The sequence below is a fragment of the Doryrhamphus excisus genome, chromosome 17, assembly GCF_030265055.1.
Source record: "Doryrhamphus excisus isolate RoL2022-K1 chromosome 17, RoL_Dexc_1.0, whole genome shotgun sequence".
Taxonomy (NCBI): domain Eukaryota; kingdom Metazoa; phylum Chordata; class Actinopteri; order Syngnathiformes; family Syngnathidae; genus Doryrhamphus; species Doryrhamphus excisus.
In genome coordinates, this window is record NC_080482.1 from 4,651,507 (window position 1) to 4,667,140 (window position 15,634).

General features: G+C 43.3%; 1 long non-coding RNA gene across 1 annotated transcript in view; it reads right to left on the reverse strand.

Annotated features, from left to right (window-relative positions):
* Window positions 1-4,839, reverse strand: part of LOC131105409 (uncharacterized) — a 104,813-nt gene extending 99,974 nt beyond the window's left edge. The window contains exon 1 of the long non-coding RNA XR_009119929.1: window positions 4,612-4,839. This is a non-coding gene — a long non-coding RNA (uncharacterized LOC131105409). The remainder of the gene's footprint in view (window positions 1-4,611) is intronic.
* Between the last annotated feature and the right edge of the window lie 10,795 nt (window positions 4,840-15,634).

Consider the following 15,634-nt stretch of genomic DNA (forward strand, 5'->3'; position numbering starts at 1 on the left):
ACGTCGGCCAGCCGTCTAGTGTCCGTTGATGCAACAACGGACTCATTCGGTCAAACCCCCTAGGAGGAGTTCGTCGAGATACGACCCCAACTTCTGGCCCGAAAAAGGCCGGCGCCATCCAAAATGGCCGACTTCCTGTTCGTTTTACAATATGGGTTCTTGAGACTTTTTGGTCCGTCCTGTCACGGTAGACGTCTCCACAAAGTTTCGTGACGATAGGTGAAACTGGTGTCGGGGGCCAATTTTTTCAAAAATAAAAGGTGGCGCTAGAGAGTCAATTTTGGAACATTGTTTTCGGGACCCCCACCAGATCGAAATTTTCGGCAGACCTGACGCGCTTGCAAAATTTGGTGAGTTTTCGGGCATGTTCAGGCCCTCAAAAAGGCCGTCGAATCGGCAGAATAATAATAATAATAATAATAATAATAATTAAAACTGCAAGCAGTGATGAGCGGGCTCGAGCACCCCGACGCGGTCGGGGCTACGCGCGGGTCGGGGGTACACGCGGGTTGGGGGCGCGCGCGTGTTCGGACGGGCGCGCGGACGCACCGTACGAAAAACCGCAACGATGGGATAAGCGGTAAGGGAGTTACGGCACTTGCAATTTTCCGCCCGGAGGGGGCGACGCCGGCGGGGAGGCATGTGCGCGGTCACGTCCCGTCCGGCGCCCCGAACCGCCATAAAAAAATTCACGACGATCGGACCGTGCGGTAGGTACTTGCTGCGGATATACGTTTCCGCCTGTGGGTGGCGCTATACAGTCTATGCGCCCACACGGTAACGGACCGGAGGATACCCCGAACCACCAGAAAAAATTTGGTGCCGATCCGACCGTGCGGAAGGAAGTTACGGCTGATATACATTTCCACCAGTTGGTGGCGCTATAGCGTATGTACACACACTGTCATAGACCAAAGGGTACCCCGAACCACCAGAAAAAAATTCGGGCAGATCCGACCATGTGGGAGGAAGTTACGGCAGATATACATTTCCACCAGTTGGTGGCGCTATAGAGTCTATGGACACGCAGATTCAAAGAGTGGAGGGTGACCCGACCGACCAAAAAAAAATTTAGAGACTATCCGACCATGTGGAAGGAAGTTACAGCTGATATACATATTCACCAGTTGGAGGCGCTATAGCGTATGTACACACACTGTCATAGACCAGAGGGTACCCCGAACCACCAGAAAAAAATTCGGGCAGATCCGACCATGTGGGAGAAAGTTACGGCAGATACAAATTTCCACCAGTTGGTGGCGCTATACAGTCTATGTACACACACAGTCATAGACCAGAGGGTACCCCAAACCACCAGAAAAAATTTGGGGCCGATGCGACCATGTGGAAGGAAGTTACAGCTGATATACATTTCCACCAGTTGGTGGCGCTATAGTGTATGTACACACACAGTCATAGACCAGAGGGTACCCCAAACCACCAGAAAAAAATTTGGGCAGATCGGACCAAGTGGGAGGAAGTGACGGCAGATATACATTTTCACCAGTTGGTGGCGCTATAGAGTCTATGTACACACCCAGTCATAGACTGGAGGGTATCCCAAACCACCAGAAAAAATTTGGGGCAGGTCCGACCATGTGGAAGGAAGTTACAGCTGATATACATTGCCACCAATAGGTGGTGCTATACAGTCTATGTACACACAGTATAACAGACCATCTGACCATGAATCAGGAAGTTATGGCAGATATACATTTCCACCAGTTGGTGGCGCTATAGAGTCCATATACACACACAGTCACAGACTGGAGGGTGACCGAACCCACCCAAAAAAATTAGGAGACGATCCGACCATGCGTGAGGAAGTTACAGCAGATATACATTTCCACCAGTTGGTGGCGCTGTGTTTTGAACATGGGTTCTGGAGCGTTAGGTGCGTCCTGTCATGATAGACGTCTCCACCGAAAATCATAGTGATACGTGCCACGGGTGGCGAGGGATAATGAATTGAAACTTCTAGGTGGCGCTAGTGTGTCAATTTAGATTGGTGTCACATGGGAGCACCACCAGGGCGCTCAGGCCTGGATTCTGACCTTACGTGTAAGATTTTAGCAGCCTGTGACCTTCTGCGGGCAAAATATGAGCCTTCGATGGTCAATGGCGAAGGCTGACCATTCGCCGTGGCCACGCCCACCACATGTGCTTTACACACATCACAGTCCATCAACTGACATCATCAGTCTGTCAGTCAAACTGTGTATTGACTTAGATGTACATTGCTTCAAGGCAAGGCCAGACACCAGGCAGGGCCAGATAAGGTAAAAGTTAAGGTTAAAGTAAAAGTTTGGTGGCGTGCCACGCCCACATCCTAAGTAGCAGCCCAAAATCCTTCGCAATTTAACGTGGGCCATCCGTCTAGTGTCCGCTGATGCTACAACGGACTCATTCGGTCAAACCCCCTAGGAGGAGTTCGTCGAGATACGACCCCTACATCCTCCCCCAAATGGCCGCCGCCACCTAAAATGGCAGACTTCCTGTTGGTTTTAGAACATGGGTTCTTGAGACTTTTTTGTGCGTCCTGTCACGAGTGATGTCTCCTCCGAAAATCATGCCCATACGTGCAACGGGAGGCGAGGGATAATTATTTTAAAACTTGTAGGTGGCGCTAGTGAGTCAATTTGGCTTGGTTTCAAATGGGGGCCCCACCAGGGCCCTCAGGCCTGGAATCTGACCCCCCTTATGAGTTTTCAAGCACATGCGACCTTCTGCGGGCGAATGATGACCCTTTCTTTGTAAACGGCGAGGCCTGAGCATTCGCCGCCAGGCCACGCCCACCACGTGCGCTTTTCCTGCATCATGGTCCATCAACAGGCTTCACCAGGCTGTCAGGCAGTGACCTTGTGACCTCGGTGTTCACCTGATGAATCTCCTGCCAGAAAAGGCCTCATGTAGATGACACGCCTTTAACCTGTCGCCAATAGGTGGCGCTGCGACGAAATCAGGAAGTGACCTACGGGGACGTTCGGGGCGGGGCCATGATCACATGTACCAAGTATGATGAAGATCTGACCATGTGGAGGCAAGTTATTCACGTCTACAGTTACGCTCAGCGTGCAAGGCCCGGGCAGATGAAAAAGGGCAAAATTTGGGGGCGTGCCACGCCCACATCGTATGGAATATCCCAAAATCCTTCGCAATTTAACGTCGGCCAGCCGTCTAATGTCCGTTGATGCAACAACGGACTCATTCGGTCAAACCCCCTAGGAGGAGTTCGTCGAGATACGACCCCAACTTCTGGCCCGAAAAAGGCCGGCGCCATCCAAAATGGCCGACTTCCTGTCCGTTTTACAATATGGGTTCTTGAGACTTTTTGGTCCGTCCTGTCACGATAGACGTCTCCACAAAGTTTCGTGACGATAGGTGAAACTGGTGTCGGGGGCCAATTTTTTCAAAAATAAAAGGTGGCGCTAGAGAGTCAATTTTGGAACATTGTTTTCGGGACCCCCACCAGATCGAAATTTTCGGCAGACCTGACGCGCTTGCAAAATTTGGTGAGTTTTCGGGCATGTTCAGGCCCTCAAAATGGCCGTCGAATCGGCAGAATAATAATAATAATAATAATAATAATAATAAACATTACGATTACAATAGGGCTTTCGCACTGGTCAGTGCTCGAGCCCTAATAATAATAATAATAATAATAATAATAATAAACATTACGATTACAATAGGGCTTTCGCACTGGTCAGTGCTCGAGCCCTAATAAACAAACGTTACGCCCGAGCCAAAACGGGCCACAGCAAAACAATATGAGGCCAATCAGGAGGACCACTGGTATGACTCTCTCACTACTAATGAAGGCACTTTGAAAAGGTAATCTAATTCACCGGCTGCAATTAAGGCAGGGAGTGCCTTGTCACTATAAATTATCTGCTCCTTCACTCATGTTCTCCAATGTGGACGCCGAGCCTGGCTGACACGACGGCGCACTGTTGGGGAAATCCACCCCATCAGCCAAACAAACAGTCACTGAGAACACTAATCACGTCAAGTTAATCAAATGTTTTCAAAATACAGAAACACCCATACTCACACTTTGGGTTACTGTACGGAGACTCCATATAAATTGGGAAGTTCTATAGCTTGTTCCAGCTTAACAATCAATCATACTTTTTTCGCCAATAAATGTATAATAAAAGTACATAACGACCAAACTTACGAAATGGCATACTATGATAAGCAGTGTAAAATGGATCACTTCAGAAAAAAAAGTCATGCATTTGGTTCTAAAAACAGCACCAAGTGTATACGTATACACTATATCATCTCAACTAAGAAGAGAAGAGAAAGAGCAGGAGGACTGAGTGATGGAGAGAGAGATGGAGAGGCGGTCTAAGGGATAAATGAGGTCAACACCTTGTTACAGTACTGGCAAGAGGGGGTGGACTGAACATTTCAGGATTTGATTGCTTCCGGAGTACCTTGTAGTTGGAGTTGTCATAAGCTATCATTAAGAATAAATGGTATTTTTATACTTGGATTTTTTTTCCTAATATCTGCATAAGCACCATTGTTTACAAAGCATAAATGAGTCAATGATACGATCAAACACAAAATAAGTATTTCATCCCCAAGCAAAATGTAACTTACTGTTGTAGAAGCTGAGGAAAGTAGGTCACCAGGGTTGCGCACATCTCAGGAGGGATTTTGGTCAACTCCTCTTTACGGATACTCTTCAAAGATAGAAAGTACTACTGTGGCAAAAACAAAGCAGGTAAAAAAAAGGTACTCTGTGACAGGGCAGCACAACACGCAGAACGGTTGAACAGCAAAAGCGAAGTGAAGTCCAAGGAACAATTTAGGATCCTAGTCCCTCTGCCAGGCTTAAGGAGGCATGATGACTTAATTGCTTTCAGGTGTGCACCAGTGGCTCCGCCTCCGTAGGACAAGCAGTGCACAGCAATAAATAGCAGACAGGTGGCAGCACAGCGGAACATAACACGAGCTACCACCTTGTTCATCGGGTCAAGGTCTCATAGTTCCATTCCCTTGTGGGTTTGAATGGAAGTGACTGAAATTAGGAGTACAGTAACGCCTCATATATTGTGGTTAATTGGTTCCAGACCAGGAGACCCAGAGTTCAATTCCACTTTCGGTCATCTCTGTGTGGAGTTTGCATGTTCTCCCCGTGCATGAGTGAGTTTTCTCCGGGTACTCCGGTTTCCTCCCACATTCCAAAAAAATGCTAGGTTAATTGGCGACTCCAAGGTATGAATGTGAGTGTGAATGGTTGTTTGTTTATATGTGCCCTGTGATTGACTGGCGACCAGTCCAAGGTGTACCCCGCCTCTCGCCCGAAGACAGCTGGGATAGGCTCCAGCACCCCCTGCGACCCTCGTGAGGATAAGCGGTAGAAAATGAATAAATGATTGAATGGTTCCAGACCAGACTGTAAGAATTTCCGCAAATTAGGATTTCTATTTCTTATATTTCTGCAGCTAGATCATAAACAAATCTGTTTACAACCTCAATTAATACAAATAGAGTTTTTTGGCAGTTTTTGTGATATCAACCACCCATTAAAGTCATCAAAGTTATCCATCAATCAGCTATCAATTACTTATTCCTCCCATTATATATTTACAGTGCAGCCCCTCCTCGCTTGTAATAGCTATTCAACACAAATAAGTAAACAGTGCACAAAACACTACTTCCTGGGTTGACATATTTATTTAGGAATACAATTTCAGTACGCAAGCAGTTTTAAAAATGTATATCTTATCTTTTTCTGGATACTATATGTGTTTTCCATACCTTCCATAACCTTTCACCCAACCTCCAAACATGTTGGGTAACGCCGTATAAAACCAAGACATCGTTGTCTGTCTCTAACTTTTATAAGAAACAAACCTAATATCAGCCACGTTATCCAAAAACAAAAACAATATGTCAAAATGTCAACTTTTGTGCTGCTACATGTACTTGTATCTTTCCATTATGATCTGCAGTCATATTTTTTGCCTCTCTCTCTCTCTCTCTCGCACACTCCCTATTTCAATATTGAACAGAGTTTTATTAGAGGCTAGATTCCCGTGTGCTAAGGCGCTCTCTGTAATTTTCCTACAAAGTGCTTCAATCCATCACATGGCCAACATGTGGCCTTTGGAGCTATATATCATCTTAGCCAGAGGGGGGGGGGGGGGGTGCGGGGCAGGTCAGGGTACTCTCCTCCCCCCTCCATTCTACACTTTTTCCTGCCTTCATTTCCCACCAGAGTTTCCCACCTGAGACGGAGCCCATATCTTCCCCACAGTCAAGTCCTCCCTCTCCAAGATTCCTTCATTTACAAATGAGAGTGAGGTATGAGTCAGGCAGGGAAGGCATGGGGGAAGGGCGTCAGCAGTGGAGGACAGTAAGCAAAGAGAGAGAGCAAATATGAAAGAGATGGGGACAGGCGAGAGTGAATCAGTTGTGTGATGCTGAGAGAGAGAGAGAGAAGGAGAAAGAGATAAGGAAAATGGAGAAAAAGCTCAATGGAATGAATTAAATTGGGGGACAAAAGTGGGTGATAGGAAGACACCGTGTGTGTGTGTGTGTGCGTGTGTGTGCAATGCGCATACTTTATTCACATGCAGTGTGCATCTTACATAGGGAAAGAGAAATCGACAAAGAGGTAGGTGATGTGAGGGGGGAAGGGAAATGATCTGTATTTCCCAGCATGCATCTGGTCCAGGGTCGCCCTCCATGCTGCCCCTAGCCAAAACCTGCCTTCATTTCACTGCCTCTACTCTCTTTGAGCTGAGGAGTCAGAGTGCACTCTGGTCCTCCCTAATGGAATGGACCCATGATCAACCATTAGAGGATTGGTGTCGCCTTTTTCCTTTGTCCCTTTTCCCGTTTTGTGCCGATTCCAATGCAACATGTGTTTTTTTCCAACATTCCCAGATGTATGAGAAGAACTTTTCTTGTCTTAGACAGCAACCTGAATGCGAGACATTCGTGTGATTTCATTTAGCTGGTAAATTCAGGACGTCACATCAATTACATTTGCGTTACTCAGATGGAAAACACACCTCTAGTGTACTTACGGAAGGGAAGTGAAGGGGGGGGGGGGATTGCTACCATGGAGCGGATTGGAGATTGGATCACTCGATGAGCTGATAGCGAGACACCGAGCCAAGCTGTGCAGCGGTAATGTTATGCTAATGATATGGTAATGATATGGTAATCTTCAGGCAGTATTCCTCCTCACAGGAGCAAAGGGGAATTTGAGAGCCTTTCACCATTGGTGAAAGACCGGGGACTTTGTGATGTCAGAGTTCAAGACAAAACAACACCACACATGCTTGCCTACACACACGTTTGCAAGCGCTGCTAGAATTACTCTTCAGGAAAACAAAACCGCAATGTTACCATCCTGATTTGCAAACTTTTAACTAAGCAAGACATCAAACCAATAAGTTGTGAACAAATAAACACTAGCTTGCCGCTATTTTGAGTGCTAGTGCATCTTGAAAGTCAATATTGTTTTCAGAGTCAGAAGGTTGCAGCTGTCCTTTGCTGTGAAAGCAAAGAAACAGAAAATCACCTATTTTAAATCAACGCCAGATTGTTGTCATTGCCTTTGACACTGTGCACTGATAATAGCTGTCACTGGGAATACTGGTAATACTGTCATTACCTGCCTAGTCAGAGCACATCCTTCTCTGTCCCTCATAATGAGTCTACATACATAACCCATCCTGCAGCATACAGACGTATACCGTTGTGTCACTGAGTTAGGACAGTGTGACATCATTGCTCAAGTTTGTTAATGTAATGGTCGCCGATGTGCAATAAAATCATTGTAATGGTAATGGTTTTATTTCATTTGAACATGCATCAGATTACAATTGAATGCATCACATAATCAGTTCCCAGTTCCACATGTCCAAAAGGAGTAGGAAGAAGCAAAGCTTATTAAATCCTACCCCTCCATCTGGTAATTTAACAATCAGTAACTGTTACATTTGTTCACTTCCTGCTTTCCATAATACAGTTTAAGTTTTTTTTTTTTTAATAATGTACCTACCAAAAAGTTTGCCCCCACTCCTGATGTAACAGGACCATTACTGTCAAAGGCGGTGCTGCTCTGTTTGCATTGTGGGGAGGAGGGACCCCGGCACAGCCTTGCCTTCTACTGGCATCGACACTGGGCCCAACTGGTCAACTGTCTGACCGCATTTCCCCTCACATCAACCTTGAGGTCAACGGTGCAAAACAGCTGGGCTCCACAGCTTGGCATCCCTGTGTGTGGAAACTACAATTCGTCCTTCTTCCCCAAGCTCACATTATCGTGCCAGCCACTGGACAAAGATGCCAGTGTTGTGGTAAACTAAACCACTTCACCAATGTGCGCCACTCTGCGCTCATCTCCAGACACATCTGCATTCAGTGGTGCATGGTCCAGGTCCAGTTCTGAGAGGTCTGGCGCAAAGCTGGGTTCTGTCGTGATATTCCCGTCTGACATAAGTGAAGTTATATATCAATACGTCTAAATACAGTGGCCATTATTAAACATAACACATCCCAGCGCCAGTTCGGGATGAGAACCATTGTTGCACTGACAATCTTTGGATGCATATCAATGATAAAACACAGCCATGACAATCACATATGCTTACAAGGAGGACTCCATTTGCTGCGTTTGCACGTTTCTTTATCGAGAACAATGCTATAATACACCATGATGGAATGATGGTATGGAATTCAAACCACAATGTGGTGAGGGATGACTATATACTGTCTAGTATATACTATATTTTTTATTTGAAGTGATGCACACTAAATTAAAAACAGCACTATTTTAAGTGCCGGATTAGAAACATTTGATTCTTATTTTTACCACTGAATTATAATCCACCTGAGCAGGTGGTGTGCTTGGGAGAAGTTTCATTACACTTCACTGCTTTAAGTAAATAAATCATAATGCACTAACTCTCACATGCAATTAATGTGATATGTCCCGTACTTGCTCTATACACAAGGCACAAATAACAGCTGCCACGATTAAAACAGGTCCATCTGAACAAAGGCAGTTTAGTGTCACCGTTAGTGAAGAGGCAAGTCAGCAGATAGGACCTGAGGGACGATGGAACTAGGAGTTGTTGGAGGTGTTTGCGGAATAGCACCTAACTTACAGGTACTTATTACACTGGCTACGTTTACATGCGGTCAAATAACCCGGCCATGTAAACACCAATAACTCGAATATGCTCATATTCCATTGTTTAAAAATCCAAATTACCCTTTTTCTAACCTGAGTATTGTGTCATGTATACGGCTATCGGGATATCTCCATCTAAAGGATTATTGATTGGTTTTCTGCGCATGTTCCATTAGGAAGGAATCTTGCGTCTTTGACAGGAGGTATTGAATTTGAAAACATGGCGGCACGCAAAACTGAGCAAGGAGGAAACTAACCACTATGCTAACCATTTCCGGGTTGTTTATTATTCGCCTTGCTGGTGTTGTTTTTGTCAGAAGAAGAAGAGGAAATGACGTTGCATCGCTGTTTTGAATGGGATATCCGGATCGTTTACAATTACCATGTATACAGGAATAATCCTGTTTGCTCAGTCATGTAAGCGACTCATTCTGAATGTTTCAGAAATCGGAATATTTACCTTAATCGGAATATATACTGCATGTAAATTAGTGACTGACTTGTTAATAACCTAATAAAAGAACAAGAAATATCATAATATTGCAATGCATACGTGAGAAGAGAAACTATCGCTGCCATTTTTGGGTGCACTTCTGTGTCTGTCTATGAATAAATACTGTTTATGTGATTGTGTATAGTTTGTTTACAAAAATATCCCTTACATGTGCTGGGGGGATTCTGTTCTGTGTGTGAAAGGAGCACAGTGTGATGCAGGATGGTGTTTGTGTGCATACATTAGGGACAATGTGAGAGGAAGACAGAGACAGGGATGCACTGTCCAATACACTCCTGGTAAAGGTCAAAGAGATGTTTTATTCATGATTCAGGCAGCAGAAGCAGCAACAGTGCCAGGGCCAAGGTTAAAATGAGCTTGCATCCTGATTCCCCTGAGCCAAAGCTCCACACGAGGCCAGCACACACTGCCCACATATTTGTCAATAATGACAACATATACACCCGCATCCAGTATCACTTATCAATAACTCTAAATCACAATTGTTCATGGTCTGCCTTACATGAACTCTATTTTGAATGAACATGACATAAAAGATCATTTTAGCTACTAAATGTATGGTTTGAAAATCAACAGCTGGCAAAAAGCTCTAAATAGGTTTTATTATTTCATTTCTCTCTTCTGGAAATTATTTATGGATTCTCTTTAGTTACGTGTTGTTTTTAAAAAAAATACTCCCATCTTTCATGAGCTGAACTTACAGATGTAAAACTTTTTCAATGTCATCCTCCACACATGCGTGACATATGAAGATGCTGATTGGACAGGATTATTATTGAACAGCTATGCCTTTAGGCCACTGCAAAATGTGCAGTTTTATCGCACAGCACAATGCCACAGATGTTGCAAGTGTTGAGGGAACATGCAATAAGCATGTTGACTGATGAAAATAATTTGGCAGTACAACCTACCGGCATCACAACTGCAGACCACGTGTAACCTAGGACCTCCACATCCAGCATCTTCAGCACCTCCAAGATCATCTGAGACTGGCCACCAAGGTAGCTACTGTAACAATAGGTCTAAAAAAAACAATTCTACACACACTATCAGAAATTGTCTCAAGGAAGCTCGTCTGTATGCTCGCTGTCCTCATCGGAGTCTTGGCCTGACAGCAGTGTGTCGTCATAATCAACGTGAGCAGGCAAATGCTCATATTCAATGGTGTCCATGACTTAGGACAGGTGTGTGTTTTAGATGCTTACTGAACATTACAGTAACATTACTGACACCTAGTGAGCAGTGTTGAATACTACATATCAACATCTTTGAATGCATCTTTTAGCTCAGTTTATCATTGTTATGCTTTAAAAAGTATAGTTAAATATGTTTTTTGCTTATAATAGGCCATATTGAACCATCGTACAACTGTCGTCCTGATGTCTACATGGAAGACATATTACATTTTTGAGTACAGCTCAAGAAATATGGTAGCAAAAAACACAAATGTTTATCGTTTTGTGATTTTTTCCTAGATAGAATGATAATACAATATATATCTTGAATGTTTTTATTGACAAGAATTGGATACTGGACGAGTGGTTAGCACACAGGCCACACAGCTAGAAGACCCAAGTTCAATTCCACCCTCGCCCATCTCTGTGTGGAGTTTGCATGTTGCATGCGTGGGTTTTCCGGTTTCCTCCCACATTCCAAAAACATGCTAGGTTAATTGGCGACTCCAAATTGTCCATAGGTATGAATGTGAGTGTGAATGGTTGTTTGTCTATATGTGCCCTGTGATTGGCTGGCCACCAGTCCAGGGTGTACCCGGCCTCTCGCCGGAAGACAGCTGGGATAGGCTCCAGCATCCCTGCGACCCTCGTGAAGATAAGCGGTAGAAAATGAATGAATGAATAAAAATAAATGTTACTAGTTTTATACAAATCAACATGCATCGTGCCCATCCTTCGTTATTGTCATAAAGTAATTCTTACTAGGAAATTATTTGTAATTATAATGATGCTTATTGATGTGTTTTGTGTAGTAAATGTTGTTTAGGAGATGATCATTGCTCAAAATTAATTTTCCCCAGCATAACTCACCCACAGCTGCTCTGTCCTTTAAATAAAACAGACATAAATGCCAACACAATTTCTGTAAACTTCAAAATACAAATTTGGACAAATCAGATGTGACACTGTCATGGATAGAACTAATTCAGCAGACAGGTAAGTCCACCAGCTTTCCATGATCGTCCATTCCGTATTGTAGCGACATCATGTGGGACTAAAAATAAAATCTCTGAATACACATATATAGCAAATGAAAACAAAATGTGCATATGTAGAATAGCTATAGCTCTATCTATAGCCAACAGTAGTGCAGACTGGATGCTCCATCCACTTCCACAACAATCAAGCCATGATGGTTGGTCCATGATGCCTCTCTGTGGCCATTGGCTAACACTACAACACCACCAACAAGAAATATTTACTCCCATGAAGGAAGAAAATATGGTGCAAGGGTAGTTTAAAATAAATGGTAACCAATTAGAAGACATATACATCAACCATAACTCAATTCCATTGTCTTCCATATTGAAATAGAGAACATTTGGTCCGACTTTTAATGTTAAATTGTAGTTCTATGCAAATAGCAGTGTTGAATACAACAGCTATTAAACACACTTAGAGTCAATACAGAGGTTTGGCAGTTTAACAGGATGCTCTACTCATTACATGTCAAATTGTGATGATAAATAATTAAAAACATTTTTTCAGGCATTCATAGCTGAAAATTAGACATGTTTTTAATTTAAAAAAAAATCAAATAATGTTTGTTTGGTTACATATTTGGAGCTGCACTTGGACAAAAAGTTGGGGTTTAGTTGTGGGATGTTGAAGTACCTGGAGAGAATCAAAACAAGCACAAGGAAAAGATGCAAACTGCACACACAGACGGATGCACCAGCACACATTCAAACCCGGGCACCATTGTGCATATGAATATTCACATTTGTCAAATTCTAAATATCTAATCAGAAAAGTCTACAATTTTAATATTACCAGAACACAAACAATACAATTGAACTCCATGAGTCCATCCAGTATCACTTCACACGGTAGTGAACATTGGCAACTGCAAAACAACTTGCCTACACCCGCCTCCTCTTTTCTTCTGCTTGAAATCCACAGTGGGTGCCACATCCAGCATGAGAACCACCCACCTGTAGCCAGAGAGTGAAACGTCCAGGCGATATCATTCACCCAGTCCGATGAAAGCTAGAACTCTGGCATCGGGGGCCCCAAGCGAGACAACATATCCTCTCCAGTTCCCAACCCACATGTTTAATCTCCTGGCCTTGATGCAAATGCTTCTGAGGGCAGCTCCAGCAGTTCTCTCACTGTGTGAACTTACTCTACTCAGAAAGGGCAGAGAAAACTTCTTTACCTTATCTCTCTCTTTGTGACGGCACAAAATGTCACTTCTCTGACGTTGCAGATTCCCATAGTGGGTGCATCCGGTGAACAGACAAATATCGGTACAGTATATATTCGGGTTCTTCCACTTCGAGCCCAAATCAGTTGCACACACCCTGCAGTGTTTTGGAATGGCTGACAGATGTTGAAAGTCTACAGCACCTTTCAGCTCCAATCTCTCAAGCCTCTGATTGAAATTGATTACCTAACTCAGGGCTTGAGTTCCAGCCAATTCCACTGAGGTACAGACCCAGCAGCGTACACCCACCCAGAGAGTAGCAGACCATGGGCAGAGACAAAGTAGACAAGGAGAGAACGGGGGGGGAGAAAAACCAGAAGGGTACATTGAATAGTGCTAGGGCCTGTGGGTCTACTGGGACACTGATAAAATACCTGGACATTTTTATAGACAAACTACTTATTTCTATCCTCATATCACTTGGGAAGACTGATAACTTTATATTCCTCTCAGGCAGCAGGATGAGGGGCGGGGGGTGCTTTCAGGAGTTTAATTGATCAAACTGTAGCCACAAGGGTTTTTTCTGGAGATAAAAGGGACTACCACTCTCGCCTGTACAATACAAAGATCTTTTAGAAAGCAGACCCAATGAAAAAATGGGGGAAAAGTGACTCATTATGCAAAGTCATTACTGGCCTCCGACTATTCTGCTTAAAGAGATGAAGTTCATGGTAAAATTGTATCCTAAGGATTTTTAGAGGTCAAACGACCAGTTGTATGAAAACATTGTTTCGGAAGATTATTACTGTTAAATATAAAGAAAAGCCATCGAGCAGTCGAACATAAATACTAGGATTATGTAAATAGTGTTGCATGTATATGAATGTGAGTGTGAATGGTTGTTTGTCTATATGTGCCCTGTGATTGGCTGGTGACCAGTCCAGGGTACTTAGCCTCTCCCCCGAAGACAGCTGGGATAGGCTCCAGCATCCCATGACCCTCATGAGGATAAGCAATATAGAAAATGGATGAATGGATGATCATTACAGTCATTGCCAAACTAAAGGATCAGATAAAGTAAACCTAATTTTCTTAGCCAACAGGGAGCTGGAGCCTATCCCAGCTAACGTTGGGCAAATGCGAGTACAACCTGGACTGGTCACCCGCCAATCACAAGCCACTTGCAGAAATAGACTATATATATACTGTACTAATATCTATTTACACTCCCATTCGCACCGTCACTGAGCAGGGAGTGAACCCACATTACCTGCACCTGAAGTCAGGCAAATCAAGTCAGACCAGGGGTTTCTTAACCCTTGTATTATGTTACGGGTCAATTTGACCCGTTTCAGTTTTTGTGTTGACCAAAGTACTGGTTATCCTTTCTTTTTCTTCATGAAATTTTGTGACTTTTCCTCATCTAGGGTCATGAACACAAAAACTGAAACGGGTCAAATTGATCCGTAACATAATACAAGGTTAACTAGCATGATTTGTTAACCCTTGTATTATGTTACGGGTCAATTAGACCCGTTTCAGTTTTTGTGTTGACCAAAGTACTGGTTATCCTTTCTTTTTCTTCATGAAATTTTGTGACTTTTCCTCATCTAGGGTCATTAACACAAAAACTGAAACAGGTCAAATTGACCCGTAACATAATGCAAGGGTTAACTACCATGATGCTAGCATGATTTGTTAACAAATCATGCTAGTTAACCTTGTTAACCTTAACTGAAACGGGTCAAATTGACCCGCAACATAATACAAGGGTTAACATTTTTTCCCTCCCACAAATGAGTCAAAAATTCCTCCTAATCCTAACCATCTGACGCCCCTGCACTAGTCCAACAGTGAGTTCATGAACTAATATTTACCACTGAATAAACTTGCTCAATAAAAAAAAGTACTGATATTCACCAAATGTTATAAAGAAGTGATCATTCTTATTTTGTTGGTCCCAACCTAGGAGAAATGTTTAACAGTTAAACATGATATTCTCTGGAAAGCAAGCATTTATGTGCTTCCCACACAAAACAAGTACAGTACATTATGGGATCAAGGGGTTTTCATTGATTGTTGACAACCTCCCAGCTGTATCTCTGATTAGGTCAAATCATTCTCCACGCATTCCTGATCATTTCCTCAACATATTGTTGTACATATGTAAACATAGAAATGTAGGCTTGTTTTGGTGTCTTTCATTTTCTGAGTCATTGTACTGTGGAACATGTAAGACAACTAAACGGGGTACTATGTGATAGATATGTACATTCTCAATATGTGTAGCGTAAAATACTCTCTGTGTGGTTCGGTATAATTCTATAGAGAGCTACAGAATACAAAACAATTATCAAAGCACATGTTAATGACACCTGTTACGAAGCTCAGCAAATAAATGGAAAGAAAACAATGCTGAAAAAACTAAATATACGGTTCAAAGTTGGACTCTTTAAAACAGGAGGAGTGAGACTCCATCTCATTTTCACCAACTCACAAAGCCGTGCCTACTGTGAAACTTCGGACCAATCAACGAGTTCAAAATGGGCTGCGCTCATGCGCAGTACGAATAC